The sequence below is a fragment of the Engystomops pustulosus genome, chromosome 4 (genome assembly GCF_040894005.1).
Source record: "Engystomops pustulosus chromosome 4, aEngPut4.maternal, whole genome shotgun sequence".
In the NCBI taxonomy this organism is placed as follows: domain Eukaryota; kingdom Metazoa; phylum Chordata; class Amphibia; order Anura; family Leptodactylidae; genus Engystomops; species Engystomops pustulosus.
Genome location: NC_092414.1, coordinates 111454522 through 111473862, shown reverse-complemented (window position 1 = coordinate 111473862; position 19341 = coordinate 111454522).

Below are 19341 nucleotides of genomic sequence, written 5' to 3'. Positions count from 1 at the left end.
CACTGACATCAGATGATTCCATAGATTACCACAGAACCTGTTCTGCTAAACGCGGATACATGTCAAAACCCCCCAAAGGAGTGAAGAGGGTGTTGGCAGTAATTTTGCATTGATGTCAATGATCATTTTGCCCTTCATTTCATCTGTCAGTGTCCGCTTTCAAACGTCTAATAATCCATCAGTATTGCTGCAGCCAAAAACAAACAGGAGTTGATCCAAAACAGAGATGACAAGTAAATTGGATATTTGCATGTCCTCTGTGTTCTGTATCCACTCCTGCTTTTGGCTATCAATGCTGAAGCTTTTCATCCTTCTGACAGATGAAATGAATGGGAAAACAAAACATAGTGGCACTGTCATAGAGTGGTAGAGGGTTAAAACAGCATTATGGAAATCACAGGATGTTCCAGGGAGACAGTGGTGAGTTGGCAGTAGCATGAGTAGGCCACAGAGTGGCACAATGACAAATTCTGGAGGTGGCAGCAACATGGTAGGCCACAGTGTGGCACAATGACAGTGTGTGGGGGTGGCAGCAGCTGGAGGTCAGAGAGTGGCACACTGCTAAATTCTGGAGGTGGCAGCAACATAGTAGGCCACCGTGTGGCACAATGATAGAGTGTGGAGGTGGCAGCAGCTGGAGGTCAGAGAGTGTCACAATGACAAATTCTGGAGGTGGCAGCAACATGGTAGGCCACAGTGTGGCACAATAACAAAGTGTGGAGGTGGCAGCAACAGCAGCAGGAGGTCAGAGAGTGGCACAATGACAAATTCTGGAGCTGGCAGCAACATGGTAGGCCACAGAGTGGTACAATGACAAAGTGTGGACATGGCAGCAGCAGCAGGAGGTAAGAGAGTGGCACAATGTTAAATTCTGGAGGTGGCAGCAACATGGTAGGCCACAGTGTGGCACAATGACAGAGTGTGGAGGTACCGGGGCAGCAGCAGCAGCAGGAGGTCAGAAAATGGCACAATGACAGAGTAAGAGAGTGTGGAGGTGGGTGACAATTCCAGTCCCTGGTAAAGACGGTGGGAGGCAGATGGAGCAACTGGAAGGAGATATGTGGCACCACACTGAACACCCGCTCTGATGCCACACTACTGGCTGGGCAGGACAGCATCTCTACTGTGAAGTCTGCAAGTTGCAGCCACACATCAAGTTTGGCTGCCCAGTAGTCCAGGTGATCCTCTACCTGGAGTGGTAGAGTGCTATCCAAGTAGGCTGCCCCCTGCTTGTGCAGGGTCTACTCCATGTCCTGCTGCTGCTGGTGGCAGCTACTCTCCTCACCAGGTGGGTGAAGGAAGCTGCTCATTAAGAACTCCAGACTTGGGGAATTTAATAATTTAATCATGTTGATTTCAACATAGAAATAAAAACTATGGGAAAACAAAAGACCCTTCCTCTCACAGTAGCTAAATGTGCTGTGGTTGTTCAGATCCAGTTATTCAAATACGGAATTGAAAAATTTTAACTTGAAGTTGAAATTTTAAATTTAAATTTACATTATTGTGAATTTTAAAAAATCCCCTCCTGAAGATTACAGACGCCACATGCATCACTCATTACAAACAGTTTCACTGAAAATATTATGTCTTTGGCTGTTTTTTTCATTGGTTATTGGTTATATGCAGGGTAGAATTTCTAAGATGAATAGAAGATGTCCACTACTGAAGGGGCAAATCTTTTTTTCTAATGATGATTAAACATGAAAGCTGTATCATTTCTTTCCAGAAAAGTTATAGCCCTGAACTCATCACTCTAGCTCTGGGATTGTTGCAGACCTGCAAAAACAAGAAGCAGGATAAGGAGAATTGCACATATCTTAAAATATGATGCGCAAGCTGATACCCTCTTCTTCCGACAATGATGATGAAGCCCTTGCTTCATCCAGCTCTCAAGTGCAAACGGCTACATAATCATCGATTTGAGTTTCCCTGTCACTGCTATTCTCCTCAATGGGCTCAGTATGCAAAGCCTGACTACTTGCAAGTGCAACATAACCTCTTGTGCCACTCTCTACATCTCTACTTTCCTGCCTACTGCGTGAAGCAGTGGATGTCTGTCCCACCTCTTCACTGCCAAGCAGCTGCTGACTGTCCTCAAAGAGTTTATCCTCGCTGTATAGTGACACTGAGCCCAGACTAGCTAGCAGATCTCTGGCTGAGGGAAATGAACAGGACAGAGGCTGGTTGAGGACAGGTGAGGGCCGCTGACCTGCTCCTGGGCCATGCCAAGGGTTTTATCTGATGAACCCATGGATTCTAGGCTGGGGTTGTCAGATGTCATTTGGGAGGAAGTGGATGACCTAGTCAACCAATTGAGAACCTTTCGGTTGTTAATCAACACACCGCCGTTACAGTTCTGGCCTCTCAGAGTCACGCCTGCTGCGACCCCTTACTGTTCTGCGACCTGTGCCTGCTGTACCTATCTACTTTATCAACAAAAAAGCACTTGAAATGTGGGGTACACAGAAGCACAATAACTGACACCCTGGACTTTGAGAAAAATTCACTACAGAAACTATGTGGATTTGACACTGATTTTTTTTATATCTACTTTATCAACAAAAAACACTCGAAATTTGGGGTATACAGAAGCACAAGAACTGACACCCTGGACTTTGAAAAAAAAATCACTCCAGCAGCTACTGAACACAAGCAGATAGACACTACAGGCAGCACATGCAGTGTGAAATAACAAGATTGGAAATGGCTGCCTGTTTTTATAGGGCTGTGACATCACATAAGCCTGACGGTCGCTGATTGGCTTACATCCCTGCATCGAGAGTGTTCCTTTCTTCTTCTCAGAGTTCTCTGCCCCATGTAACACATTGTGCTCGCTCCCATTTAGCTAATAAAGGGGGGAAAAAAACTTTGTTCCCACGAATCACCATAAACTTTGGAATCGTGACAAATCAAAGTTTTCCTGAAATTCGAAATTCCATTCCCCCATCTCCAATATATCTTATTTAAAAAAAGCTAATTTATCTATATCCAACCCCTATTCATTGTATTCATTGTATATATTCAGTTTATTCCACCTCTTCAGATATATTTTTTCATAAACCAACATTTTCCTAGAAAACAGGATCCAATCTCTCAGTAGTGGTGAGTCGGTGGATATCGATTTATTGATTCTGACTTTACGAGCCAAACACAAAAGTTTATTTAATATTACCCCCGATTATACATGTAACTACTACAAGGGTTTCCGAAAATACATATTCAAGGGTCCCATACTACCTCAGTTTTTAAACCTATTTTTACAACTTCCCAAAATTTTGGAATATATATATATACAACTCTAAAATAAATGCATAAAAATCTGCATTCTCCTTACCACATTTACTACATTCAGAGTTGTGTTCTTTATACATCTTAGACAGTCTATATGGGGTATAATCTAAACTATTATAAAATATAAAAATATTGCTGGTATACTCCTATCAATAAGTTTCCACTTCTCACTCCCAATTGGCCCCACTTTTTTAAGGTGCCTATATAGGGCTCTTCAAAAAGATTTTCTCAGCAATATTGCATAAATAAACGCCAATCTTCCTTTTCCTACCACTAAGACAGATCTTCAGGAACTTATTTACAGGATTCAGACCTTGAAGAATATCCACCTCCATGGTTTTTAGTGCATGTCTCAGCTGAAAATATCTATATTCATCATTATTTCTTAAACCAAATTCCTCTCTTATGTTCATCCACGTCTTGAGACCTTCTTCCTTAACAATTGTATACAATACTTTAGGATGGAGTATAATTTTTATTAATGCCATCCTAGCTGATATTCCCTTCCGTGCCTGGACCTTATCTTGTCAATGGAAGAATATTTAAATCCATGAATTCATTTACATTCCTGGATACATTAACACCAAAATATTAAAAATGTTCAGGGAAACATCTGACTCTGATCCATTAATTAGCATTCTAGCCATTTGGACCTATTCCCACATATTCTAGCACCTCCCCATATAGCCCCATTCTATCAAGTTTCTTCCTTAAAGGGACATTTATTTAAAGAAACTCACATATAAATATATATACGGAGGGAGGACAGCAGCAATATCTCACATGTGTAGCTGATATCATATATAAATGTCACTTTAAGGAAGAAACTATCATTAACCAGCACCCCGTGCATTTAAACATCTGGATAATTGCTGCAAGTCTTGCTTGGATTTGTGTGCAACAAATTGCAGTGTAAATAAGGTAAAGTAGCAAATAAATGTGCATAAACACAATTGCACCAAAAATAGCAACTTTTAGTCCACTGTTGGTGTCAGTCCTTTCTGCTGCAAGTGAACACTACAACCACTCACTCACAACCACATGTCCCTGTGTTATGGCATCTTCATTGTAAACTGATTGGCAAAGATTGGTAAGATATCACTTTTTAAAATTTTCTAGCACCAGTAAAAATTTAACAATGTGCTAACTATAACAATAGTCAAATTGTGATTCATTATGCCATTATTGTAGGGAACAGAATACTAGGAAACACCTACTTCTATTTCAATCCCAAAGAATTGGACTGTCAAGTATTCTACAACATTTTTATTGAAGGCAGCAAATCTATCAATGTCTCTGATGATAGATCTAAGATATTGGCAGTCTGCTCTTGAATCTGTGTTCACACACTGCGTTTTTAATGCATTTTAACTGCATCTGAAACTACAACGAGAGGAGCTTTGCCAGAGTGCATGTATGTTTCCACTGAAACACTTGTGTTCTGGAATGAGTACCAGATGTTTTGCAAGGAAATAATGCAAAATACCTGGAGCTCATTCTTGTACACATGTGAAGAGCTGGCATCAGGGGGGAGGCAAACTGGGCATGTGCCCAGGGCCCTTGTCCTATGGGGCCCCCTGCAAATGGACTTTTGTTGGAATAGGATGTATTGCTCTTTTACTACCCCTTGGTTGAATGCCCAGGTGAAGATGCATATCATCTTTCTCCTCTCTATATATCTATCATCTATCTGATTAGTTATCTATCTCCTATTATTGGTATATCTAAATATCTCTCTATCTAGCTTTTTGTCTATATCATTTATCTATATATCTATTTGCCATATATCAATCTATCTTCTATCTCTCTTCTACTTTATCTATCTCTCATATCTGTCTACCTTATATACTATATATATATATATATTAGAAATTAAGTGTTAATAAGCAGTTGGACAGGTGTACTTAATAAAGTGGCCGGTGAGTGTGTGTGTATATATATATATATATATATATATATATATATATATATATATATATATATATATTCTACTTTATAATTATACATCTATAAATATATCTATCATCTTTCTATAAGTCTATTATCTTTATCTTCTATCATCAATCTACCTATCATCTGTCTATCTCCTATAAACTTCTCCTACAAACCCATATTACAGATTGCCTTACCATACTACTGTTTGTAAACTACAAAGTGTTATTGTGCTAAAGGGAGCATCTTACTGAATGTGATTGTTCATAAAATAGTTTTATTTTGTGGCCCCACTTTTAGTTTTGCCCAAGGTCCCACTTTGTCCAAAACCAGCTCTGCACATGTGTTTCAATGAAAACCCATATGCATTCTGGCAAAGCTCCTCCCATTGCAGTTTCTTATGCAGTCAAAACACATAAAAAAAGAAATGTGTGTCTTACATGTTACAACTCTCATCTGTCAGTTTAGTTTAAAACAGAAAGTTTTGGCATAACAGCACATTTTTGGGAACACAGCCCATGCTCAGTTCTGCAAAGTCTGTCACACAAGTAAAAACAAGTTGAGACAATTAAAAAAAAAAAAAATCAGTTAATGGGGCACATTTACTTACCCGTCCAATGGAGTTCACCTGAAGTGCATTGTCCAATGAAAATGCATTGTGTGCCTGATTTCCTGCATCTGTCGCTTCCCTGCTCAGGTCCGGCAGAGTTCACCTTCTTCCTGGTGTATATAAGTTCATTGGTTGCAACACAATTTGAATATTAAATCCTGCGCTCAGTTGGATTGCCCGATGCCCCCCCCCCCATTTCTGTCGCATGAAAGCCAACGCAGCTGCGCCATGGGACACAATCCCATTCTAAAAAGCTGTCACAGTGGCGCAAATCGTGAAAATTTCCAAAATCCAATGAAAGTGCGATCTGCGGACACTTAGTAAATAAGCTCTAATGTATGTGGCACGGGGCATTTTAGAGAAGTTTTTTGTGTAAAAGTTGGAAGATATTTCAATTTGATAAGTATCCCCCAATATTTCTAAAAAAACTGTAACTAAATGTACTTAATGGATGTGTATTTCACTTTCACAGATCACACCTCAAACCCTTTACAGATTCGCCCTATTGATTCAGTCAACGTCTGAAAGATGTAGCAGTGTACAATTAAAGTTTAGGCATGACAAGACATGGAAGATCAATAAATTGGATGCCAGACTGCTTAAGGAATGAGTGATTGATACCATTGTGCGTTCTTTCTATTTTATACTTTTAATACTATAATCCCTTTTGCAGGAATTAGTTTGTATTCTCTAAAGGAATGTTTTGCATTTTCACATTTTTTTCTAAAATTTCTGTAAACCTGGATTACAGCTCGTTTGACAGCAATAAGTAGGCTAAATTAGAAGATGATAGATAATACAGTGACATTTCAAGCATTCATATGTAATCTGACAGTAAGCAACATTTTATTGCTGTAAAACCTATGTAAACTGTTTAGCAGCTCCATCAACTGAAATATTGATTGCTTTAGTTTTGTTTATGCAAGGAAATCTTTAAATCCACCTTTATAATGAACGCTCAGGTTGGCAGTTTTGTAAAATATAACTTTTTATTCCTCACTCCTGGTTAAATGCATTCACCTCATTGTCAGTAGCATATCTTTATATTTTATGCTTGTTTATATTCATTAATGATTTACATATATTATATATAGTAGCAAATATTTTAACTGTGCTGTAGTAAACACACTTATTAATTATCGATCAGTTGCTGAAAGTTGTTTACACATTGTCAGGTTTTACTTTGTTTTATAGTTATGAAATAACTTATATGAAATTTATCATATACACAGCCTTTTTTCTGCTGAACTATAGATGTGTTATATAGATATGTTCCAAATTATAGATGTGTCCCAAACTATGGGAAAAAAGTATCAGAACTTGTACGAAAGGTTTTACTATTCTAGCAGAGTGCGGGGAGCCAGGTGGGGTACCTGAGTCAGATCTTAACTCTTATGTTTTTAGGTGATTATACATAGTACTTTTTATATTTATATACATATCTTTATATAATTTGTATAAAAGCACATAATCAAGAAACCATAGAATTCTTCTATATGAAACAGTACATACTGGGGGTCATTTATCTTATTTCCCCCTTCTCTGAGCTTTTTTTGTGAGTCAGGACAGGCGTGTTATTGCATAATTATTTATCCGCAAATGAATGTTATATAAGCCGCAAACATCTGGAAGCCGGAGAAATAAAAAGACAAATTAGGCACAAACCAGGATCACTGATACATGGCAAACTACTGAAAAAAATTGCACGAGTACCCCAATGTGCTCAAAAAGTCACAAAAAAAGGCGCATCAGACTAAGATAAATGACCTCTCCAGTTTTTATTTTAAATGTAATTCACATTCTATTATTTTTTCATCTCATTTTCTATATTATATATAGTACACCGAGGGCTAAAAGACGAACTTTAACTCAAACACTATAGCAACCTTGACGTCACTTCTGGTCATGCGCATATCGCTACTTATGACGCGCAGATACTATTTAAGCCGAACCACGGCGAGACACACATTTCTCCACATGACATGCTCCTAATGTGAGTAGACCTATTTTATTTCCTCCTTATCTGCCCTGATCCTTCTTTCCCTACTTCTACTTAACATCCTCAGCCTCTTACATCCTGCTCATCCATTTACTACCATACTCCCCCTATATTGCTTCTACTTGTTTCTAACATATAGCACCCTGAGCCATACTACAATATATGCCCCGACTACTCTCTGTTCTTACATATCTTGTGCTATGTCAGCTGTACTGTTTTATGATCTGTGCATCATGCATATATTGCTGCAATTTCTCTACTCAGGACGTTTTGCATATAAGTACATATTTGTTATATACCTTCCCCACCCTTTATACTACATGCCATAGCCTTATCTTTATCTTATATTTCTCTACTCTAGGTCAGATCCTACTTGACAAAGGTCGAGATGACCGAAACGTCGTTAAATATTTATGATCTGTGAAAAATGACTCTTGTATTTCATATACTATGAGAAGGCTTTGCTATGTGACATAATCACTGGAATAAAAATCATTTTAAAAAATCAAGTTCGGTGTGTGCCATGTTCTCCATATAGAACTTTAACTCAAAATCTTTTTGTTCTTTAAGGCTGCTCCTGCTTCTCTGTAGCCCACACCGTTCCTGAGAAATCAATGTAATTATTTCAGAACTCTACTGTCAGGTGGGTCTATGTTAATTAGACTTTCGGTTATTAGATTGGTGGTCCTGAAATGGAGCAGTACCAACCATGTGACAATAGAGAGCCAAAAAATTGACACTGATTATCTGGGAACAGTGAGAGCCAGACAAATAAGCCCAACTGTTCATAAGGAGTTGCTGATGAAGGTAGTGAAAGATCAAAACTAACTTATAAAATGATAAATAATACAATCTTATTGAAATGAATAAGTCAAATGTACAGATCTGGAAAAAATAAGGGCAAAGTGTAGAATCAGAACATTATGTAAAAGTATTTACTTCTTGTTTTTCTATTTTTTTCTAAGCAAAAAGATTGTTGTCTAACAGCCCATTTTGACAGATCAATGGGATGCAATGCTATTATCCATCTCCATATGTACTGAAGCTTGATCCATAATTCTGTCCCACTTGATGAGCTGTTAATGGAATGGGAAATATTATTGAAACTCATGCTGTCACAGAAGCAATCCAAATAATTGAGCAATATATGAAGCAAACTGTTTTATATTTTACTATGTGTCATTTAAAATTTCTTCTTCATGCAAAATAATGAAAATATTATTTCTGTGTGTATCTCTGGCCACTTCAATTATTAGAAAATTTATTTCTGGTGAGACCATTGTATGTTGAAAACACAGTTCACATCATAACGCAGCTAAAAATCATGGATTTATTTACATTATGCCTCTATGACATATAGTTACTTCATGGTGATTGTGAAGGTACAGCAGCAATACCCAGGAAATTCTGCAGTCTGACATTGACTGACATCCACCATCCAGGCTAAAACTGCAATGAACTCTATGTTAGATAAATTCAATTGTAGAGATTTAAACATTATAAGACTGCTGCCATTTGGCTTCAAGTGGTTTGACAGAACTCTTTGAATGGGTTCTAGCTGCAAGGTTCTAGGCTTCTATGTAGAGTTTTGTTCCTTTGGCTGAGCTGGTTTTAAGTTCTGGGAAAACTGAGTGGTTTCAGTTTGAGGGGTTTAGTTATGGACAGCCGAGCCTACTCGCTGCTGGGGTGATGTCCAGCATACCTGCTCTGCCCTTTACACAATTGCTGGTTATACTGTTCTCTTGAGTATTACTTTATCTGTTCTGCTATTACGGTATGTTGACCCTTGCTCTGTTTTCAGACTACTAGTTGCCTCACAATTCTCTACCGTCTTGGTTTCTGAATCTGATTGTGTGTGTCTAACTGTCTGCCTGTTCTCATCACTAACTCAAAGTGAGGAATGTGGTCTATTTGTCTTTTGTAGGTTAGCGCAGTACAGTACAGTACAGGTAGGGACAGGGGTTGTGGGTGGCTCAAGGCCTGCACCTCTTCCAGTTAACTTTGACCCCAATAAATACAATTAAAGTGAAACAATGATTTTTCTTGTGAACTGGAAGGGATAAAAAAAAGTCCTCCAGGCCATTCTTGGCTATATAATCAATATAGGGACATCATTTCCTGCAAAAGTTTTTCTGAATGTCTATAATACTCTCTATAATCAAATAATAATGTCAGATATCAGAAAATCACATGCTGAAATGCTTACATGCTATGAAAAAAGAACATAATAACACAAAATAGGCAATACTTGTAATATTCTGGGAGGAAAATTCCTGGTAATTTTATTCCATATACAGTATTTAGTAGGGAATATAATGAATCTGGAAAATAACTGTACCTGGAAAATATTATATCTGCAAATATAAACCCTCTTTCTTCTGTTCTCATATGAGTAAATCTAGGTGTTGACCTCAGACCTTCCTGAAAATTGAGATGACCTAAAATCATTGGCAGGTAAAGTGCAGTAATAATAGAAGTTGAAAATCAATACACTCTTCTTTACAGGGTCAATCTAAAGACATTTCAGTTTCAATGACAAAATGTTATTTGTCACCAAATACAATTCTAGCTTTTCTGTGCAATACATCAAAACCTGTATTATGGCATATAAGCAGTTTAATGCTCTCAGCTCAAGTATGCTTCTTCTGGATATGATATCCGAAAATAAAATTATTCAATATAGATTGATAGGAGAGTGATTTTACAAGCATATAACTGCATGCAGCATGTAGCAGAGAAAGGCCATTTTAACCATTGAATATCAGATACTACACATTCATTATATTTATGAATATTGTAAAATTAAAAACAAATAGCATAGAATATTATACATTTATAGTCGCAAAACTTTAGCTTTTTGGCTGTGTTGTTTTCATAAACCTCATTAAAAAATCAAGATAAAATTATGCATGCTGATTTTATTTCATGTTTGAGTAAAGTAAACATTACTATATATCTGTTCTCAACATGTTTGGGGGCACTGTACTGTAGATTGGAATGTTGGGTGGCATAAAGAAGTCATTCCCCCAAGACACCTTTAAATCTGGCTCATCAGCTAGGCAACATTGTTTCAAATTTGATCTTACCACATACACAAGCATATCCTAGGTGAGGTGCTTATTTGAAATCACCCGAAATAATCCAAAATATCTGCACATTGATTTTCATGGTTGAAAAACCATTGCAAGGGCATATAATTTTTCAAACAGAATACAAAATGACTATATTGTCGCTCAAACAGCTCAGCCCCTATTACTAGGAGACTGAATATAAAGTGCATTTTGCAGTACCCATCAGCATGGGAGATACAACTAATGTTCATGAGGTTCCTTTTTCATTACATATTTATGGCAAATTAATATTAGGACCAAAAATACTCCACTTTCTTCACACTATAGTATAATCCGTCTCAATGACAGTAAATTTCTTTTTAAACTGTAAAATATTTAAATACTAAATATCTAAATATGCAAATGTATGAAACTACAAAGGTAAAAATACCTAAAATATTTCAATGACTAAGAGCAAAATTTTCAACACCTGAAGCAAAAATATAGATATGTTAATTTTTTTAAACCTAATACAAACTGCATTTTTTGATAAGCAAAAGCCTAGTTCTGCATATAATCTTTATTTATATAACCCTAAAGCTTCAGTCAGCCTTGCAAAGCTGAATTATAGTATATAGTATACATATAGCAGGTGTTTGAAAACTGTGCTGTAGATACTTGTGCTATTTACACACAATTAACAAATCTTTCCAGTTAAAATCAGCTTCACATTATATAGCTGTATTTTTAAAGGTATGAATGATAGTATTGTACTCTGTAGACTTGTCTGTCATCTCACATCCTCATACTGTGACCCTTCTCCTCATAAAGTGGCCTCTCTAATCTCCCCCTCCTATTGGGGCCCCTCTCATTCTCATATTGTGGCCTCTCTCATCTCCCCCTCCTATTGGGGCCCCCTCCTGCTTTCATTATGACCTCTTTCCTTCCTTTCATAATTTGGTCCCTCTCATAATCCCCTCATATTGTAGCCCCTCTCCTCCTCCTCCTCCTCCTCTTTTTCTTCCCCATATATTGTGGTCCTGCAGCCACTTCTTTTCTTGTTGCTGTGGAATAAAAGAAAACAACTATAGATACTTTCCTCTCCTTGCTCGCCCACTGCAATGCTGCTGTTTGTAGTAGTGAAGTTGGCAGGGGACATGATGCCTCCACATCACATTTCCTAGCTGCAGCGTGCTTCATGATTGTATTCAATTCTATCAGAGTCCGAAGGATGCCAATAGAGTTTGTGTCCTGGGACAACCTTCCACCACCCTGGACAGAGGGACAAATCCCTGGACATTAATATTTATTGTTATTTAAAGTATCATAGCATCAAAGCAGATAAGGTTAAAAAAAAGATGCAAATCCATCAAGTCTAACCTATAATCTGAAAGTATTGAGCCCAAATTCCTTCACAATCCCAAATGTGGCATTTGAAAAACTAAATAAATAAATAAATAGCAACTAAGGCCAAAACATGTTGATTGGCTTAATTCAGCCAATTATTCAACCAATTTTGGGTTGCGGCTGATCACATTCCCCCACACGCAGGCACTCCACACGCCACATCCACTCACCCACCTGCCCGCCGGCCAGCACATCCCTATGACCGCCAGCCGGTGGGTGATGTACGTCTCTTTTAATTCAACCAATTTTGGGTTATGGCTGATCACTATTTTTGGAAATGTGCATTTGTTTTGCGATTTTATATGTGTAACTTGAAGGCTAAAGCCTGATTAAAGAAGTAAAGAATATGAAATTAATAAATAAACAGACTGTAATATGTGTTTTCATATACGTAGGAAAAACAGGTAGAAAACTGAAAGGGAGAATAGTTGAGATTCTCGCCTCAGGCGGCGTGCCTCCTGCTGGGTGGGGGGAAAGGCATCGGGCATATGCTCTGGTACATCCCCATGACCGCCGGCGGGTGGGTGAGTGGTACCTGATGGCACAGATACCTGCCTGCCCCAGCCCATAGTCCTCTCCAGGCTCCCCCACTCCCTGCATACTTCACTCCACTTCTGCCACCTGTAGCCCCCCCCCCGGCTCCGGTCCCCCCTCGACTCCAACCCCCCCTGACTCCGGTTCACCCCTCCCCGGCAAACACCCCCCTCCCCCACTGTGCTGGAGTACAAGGCGGAAACTACCAGGATGATAAAAGAAGAAAAAAGTAAGGTAACTTCTATGTATATGTATGTATATAAATATGTATATATATGTAAGTAAATATGTATATATGTATAGATAGATATATACATATATGTGTATGTATGTATGTATAAGTATGTATATGTGTGTATGTTTGCATATATGTATATTCTGAATATGGTATATGTAAGTGTATATTTGCTGTATATACTGTTTATATATGTGTATTTGCTGTGTCTATACTCAGTATGTATGTACTGTATGTATATAAAGTATTAGCGTAGAAGCCCTGAAATAATTGCAATTTTTAGTTTTATACCAAATGGCAGCACGCTATATGCATTTTATACTACATGGCGGTAAGCTGAATCTATTTTCTACCACATGGCGGCACGCTACGTGCATTTTATACTACATGGTGGCATGCTGTATGCATTTTGTACTACCTGGCGGCAAGCTGTGTCTATTTTATACTACATGACAGCACGCTGTGTGTATTTTATACTACCTGGCGGCACGCTGTATGCATTTCGTAATACATGGCGGCATGCTGTATTTTCTATGCTTTATCTGATATATTACATATATGGGGGGGGGCATCTCTCTATGGCTCACCTCGGGCAGCAGAAAGGCTTGGTTCACGCCTTGGAACACCTAAGGAACATACGAAAAGAGATTATGACCAATTGTGTCCTGGCACATTTTAAGAATACACATGTGATGAATGCAAAGGGTAATATTTTATGGTTTGGAAATTGTGAGGGAACACAGGAGGGGAGAGGACATTTACAAAAAGTTGAATCAGCGTGAAAGCTTCTCAATATATAATTGAAATAGTTTACAACCAGAGGGTCTAAATATATTTTTTGAAATCAAGAGCTTTTTACAGTAGGATATATTAAGGAGAAGAGTTAATTTATTCATATGAGTGTTAGGAAATTAAATACATCTAGGAAGATGTGGGCAGGTATATTACAATAATTGATATCGGGTTTATTACATGCATTACAGTCATGGCCATAGGTTTTGAGAATGATGCAAATGTTAATTTTTACAAAGTCTACTGCATCAGGTTTTATAATGGCAATTTGCATAAACTCCAGAATGTTATAGAGAGTGATCAGCTTAACAGCAATTAATTGCATAGTCAACATTTGCCTAGAAAATGAACTTTTTCCCCCAACACACATTTCAACTTCATTGCAGGCCTGCCTTAAAAGGAGCAGCTAACATCGTTGCATTGATTGATTTCCAGCCCTGTCCTCATCAACACCCACACCTGTGTTAATGTAGCAATCTGTCATGATTAAGTAAGAATCACACCACTGGACACTTTAAAAGGAGGCTGGTGCTTGGCATCATTGTTTCTCTTCTGTTAACCATGGTTATCTCTAAAGAAACACGTGCAGTCATCATTGCACTGCACAAAACTGGCCTAACAGGGAAGAGTATCACAGCTAGAAATATTGCACCTCAGTCAACAATCTATCATATCATCAAGGAAATCAGGTTCTATTTTTACCAAAAAGGCTCCAGGGCACCCAAAAAGGATCAGCAAGCGCCAGGACAATCTCTTAAAAGTGTGTTAGCTTCGGGATTGGGCTACCAGCAGTGCAGAGCTTGCTCAGAAACAGCAGCAGGCAGGTGGGAGTGCATCTGCATTCACTGTGAGGCGGAGACTCTTGGAGCAAGGCCTGGTGTCAAGGATGGCAGCAAAGAAGCCACTTCTCTCCAGAAAAAACATCAGTGACAGACTGATATTCTGCAAAAGGTTCAGGGAGTTGACTGCTGATGACTGGGGTAAAGTCATTGTTTGGAACATCTGGAAAACAGCTTGTTCGGAGAAGACAAGGTGAGCGTTACCACCAGTCTTGTCTCATGCCTACTGTAAAGCATCCTGCAACCATTCATGTGTGGGGGTTGCTCCTCAGCCAAGAGAAACGGCTCTCTCACAGTCTTGCCTAAAAACACATCCATGAATAAAGAATGGTACCAGAATGTCCTCCAAGAGCAACTCCTGCCTTTTCCAGCATGATGGAGCACCTCGTCATAAAGCAAAGGTGATAAATAAATGGCTCAGCGAACAACACATAGAGATTTTGGGTCCATGGCCTGGAAACTCCCCAGATCTTAATCCCATTGAGAACTCGTGGTCAATCATCAAGAGACGGGTGGACAAAAAAATGCAAGCATTGATTGTACAAGAATGGACTGCTAATGGACTGGGTATGTAGCAATGTTAAAAGATATTGGTACATGCTTGTATAATATACAGGCAGTCCCCAGGTGACGTAGAAGATAGGTTATTTAAGTTTGTTCTTAAGTTGAATTTGTATGTAAGTCGGAACAGTATATTTTATAATTGTAACCCCAGAGAAATTTTTTTTTTGGCCTCTGTGACAATTGGATTTTAAAATTGTTGGATTGTCATAAGAACCAGGATTAACAATAAAGCTCTGTTGCAGACACCTTTCATACCTGTTACAGCTGATCATTGTAGCTTAGGGCTAAAGTACAGTAAGTTACCAATATCCAGAGGTCCGTTTGACACTAGAGGTCGTCTGTAAGTCAGGTGTTCTTAAGTAGGGGACCGCCTGTATATGAATTTATTTGATTTTTATGAAATGGGATAAAAGGTATGGTACAGATTTTGTGGATATAAGGAAACATGAGACTGCCAAGGTCATGCCCAAGAAGAATCCATGATTGGGCAAAACCCTGGGTCGGGCTATGACAGTTTGGCATGCACGGACTGTTTTTACTTTATAGGCCTGTTTTCATATATACTTTTGTGAGTATAATTTTATCAATAAACTCGTAAATTACCTTTGGATAATCTGCACTATGTTGCTGCCTATGCTTTTTATCTAGCGGGTACGAATGAAGTATACTTACCCAGAACCCATGGGAGATTTGTGTGAATATACAAACTAATCCGTTTAAGGGAGTGAACATATGAGTGCTTTATCCTCTCAACTACTCCGGATGTGAAATTACATTTTCGTTCTTCTCACCATTTGCTCACTATCTGCTTTGGAGTGAAGGAGTTTTGAGCGTAACCCCTGCATTTATCTCGGTTAGACTGCATTGGCTGAGCTGGATACAGAGTGAGATGGATTTGTGTTACATTTACAAGTAGGAAATGAACATTCTCTGCTGTTTCTACTTATTTAGAATAATATTTTATCAAAATAAAAAAAAAATTGAATGACAAAAGAAGACCGGCACTGTTTCCCTGAAAATAAGAAACCCTCCGAAAATAAGTGCAATTTTTTCAAGCTTAGAAATATAAGGACAGTATAAGTATAAGTGACAGTCATAGCTACAGCTCCCCCCATGCCATATATTAGTATTACTGGATCATTTAGATACTGTAAGAGGTTGCATTGCAATAGCGCTACATGCAGCAAATTGCTATTGCTTAAAGGGGTTATGCCACGAAACTTATTACCGTATATACCAGCGTATAAGACGACTTTTGAAGACAGAAAAATCTTCTGTCTTCTCTGGGGTCGTCTTATACGCCGGTAATCGTCTTATACGGCGGGTCCTGGTGCATGGAGAGGGCTCACGGGCTGAGCCCTCTCCATAGCCGGTAAGTCTTTGCTGCATATTGCAGCAAAGGCTTACCGGTAACACCCGCGATCGGTGCAAGCACCGATCGCGTGTGTTTGCACAGCGATGGCTGCCGGCAGCCTTAAAAAGCTGCCGGCAGCCTCAAAAAGACATCGGGGCGCATACTCACCCTCCGTTGGCCCCGATGTCTGCGCTGTGCTGTCTTCAGTCTTCCACGCCGTCTTCTTTCTTCTGCTGGGCGCCGCCATGCTTTTCCCCGGGGCGGCGCCTAGTATGACGTCAGCAGCGGCGCGTCATACTAGGCGCCTGCCGGGGAAGATCAATGGCGGCGCCCGGCAGAAGAAAGAAGACGGCGCGGAACACTGAAGACGAGCCGTGCAGACATCGGGGGAGCAGCGCAGCACATCGGGGCCACCGGAGGGTGAGTATATAAGTTTTTTTTTTTTTTTAATGCTGGGCTGGGCTGGGGGCAGTGCTGTATACTACTGGGGGCAGTGCTGTATACTACTGGGGGCTGTGCTGTATACTACTGGGGGCAGAGCTGTATACTAATGGGGGCAGTGCTGTATACTACTGGGGGCAGTGCTGTATACTACTGGGGGCTGTGCTGTATACTACTGGGGGCTGTGCTGTATACTACTGGGGGCAGTGCTGTATACTACTGGGGGCAGTGCTGTATACTACTGGGGGCTGTGCTGTATACTAATGGGGGCAGTGCTGTATACTAATGGGGGCAGAGCTGTATACTAATGGGGGCTGTGCTGTATACTACCGGGGGCTGTGCTGTATACTACCGGGGGCTGTGCTGTATACTACCGGGGGCTGTGCTGTATACTACCGGGGGCTGTGCTGTATACTACTGGGGGCTGTGCTGTATACTACTGGGGGCAGTGCTGTATACTACTGGGGGCTGTGCTGTATACTACCGGGGGCTGTGCTGTATACTACCGGGGGCTGTGCTGTATACTACCGGGGGCAGTGCTGTATACTACCGGGGGCAGTGCTGTATAATACCGGGGGCTGTGCTGTATACTACCGGGGGCTGTTCTGTATACTACCGGGGGCTGTGCTGTATACTACCGGGGGCTGTGCTGTATACTACTGGGGGCTGTGCTGTATACTACTGGGGGCTGTGCTGTATACTACTGGGGGCTGTGCTGTAATGGTAATGTTGTTGTTGTATGCCTTATGTTCATGAGCGACAGTTTTCCTGCTATATACCTGCATGTCATAAGAATTTACATTAAAAAAGGACCATGTTAAATTCAAATCTGTTTTTTTTTTAATTTTTACCGGTGTTTTGTATGCGTTGGAAAAGGGGTAGTCTTATACGGCGAATATATCTTAAACTCTATATTTTAAACAGGAAAGTAGGGGGGTCGTCTTATACACCAGGTCGTCTTATACGCCGGAATATACGGTACTTCAAAAAACCTCCCAAAGAAGTTAAAATATTTCAAAAACCTATTCGTAATGGTTACCTGGAATAATAAATACTTTTTTAATTGTTATTTTGATGCTTGTGTGGCATGTATTCTGTGTCACAGAAAAGCAGATGTGGGAGGGGCCTAGCCAGGCACATGCACAGCACTGACAGAGGCAGTTTAACCACAAGTCCTATAATGCTTTGCAGGCGTCTCTCTCACTGCTTTTAGAGTATGCTTCCACCTGATGTGTTAAAGTAGTCCCTACACCTACTGATCCCCAGCAGAGCAGAATCTGTTACAGAAACGCCATGTATCCTCCACCAAATCCACCTGATACTGTTTCATTTACCTTTCAATCCTTGTCACCGTATATGTGAGATACATATAAAAGCTACTTCCAGGCAACTACACAAGGCCCGACCTGGCATAGAATTGTGCCTTAGCCTTCTTTGGGAACTGAAGCAGGCACAGGGCAGGAATGCCCTTCAGCAGTCGTGCCCCCTTCACGCCGACGTGCTGTGGAGGTGGCATAAGGGGGTAAATAGGTGCATATTCTATATGCCAGGAACTGCGGTTTCAGGGCTTGCACTCCTGATTTCAGGAGCATCAGTTCTGGTAAATCCACCCCTACACAGATTACTACACCCTGGCTCCTGATGCTGGTTGTATGCAACGGCGCCAGGGGCAAGCATGTAATTCTACAATATGTATAAAACAAAGATCATTGGTGAGATATATAGTATAGCTCCAGCATATGATGTACCCTCTCGATATAAAGCTAAAGATAGATTAATAATAGATAGATGATAGATACGATGGAAAAGTCCATGCAGCACACAGGTTAAAAAATTTCAAAATGGGTGCACACTGATCAGGGCTAGGCCAGGGGCTCATTGTAATGAATACTGTGTAAAAATGCCATATACTCCAATACAGTAGTATTGCAGTATATGTGAAAAAGGAGCAAAAAACACACAAGGTGTCGATTCAGCTCACCCCTTCTAGTTGCTCCGTCTCTGAGTGGAAAGATTATCCCGGCACTGCTCCACAGACTTGCAAGACATTTGTAGTAAAGATTCTCTTTTATTGAATACACGATATAAAACTGAGAACACGTATCCAAAGAGTCCAATACACAGACCTACGCGTTTCGGCAGTATATGGTACAGTATATGGTACAAACAATCAGACCATCTAGGGTTAATGTTAATCATACACATTTGTTTAATTTTTGAAAATGTATTAAAACGCATTAAAATCTGTATAAATCTGTATAAATCTGGTATCACCGTGATCGTACAAAAC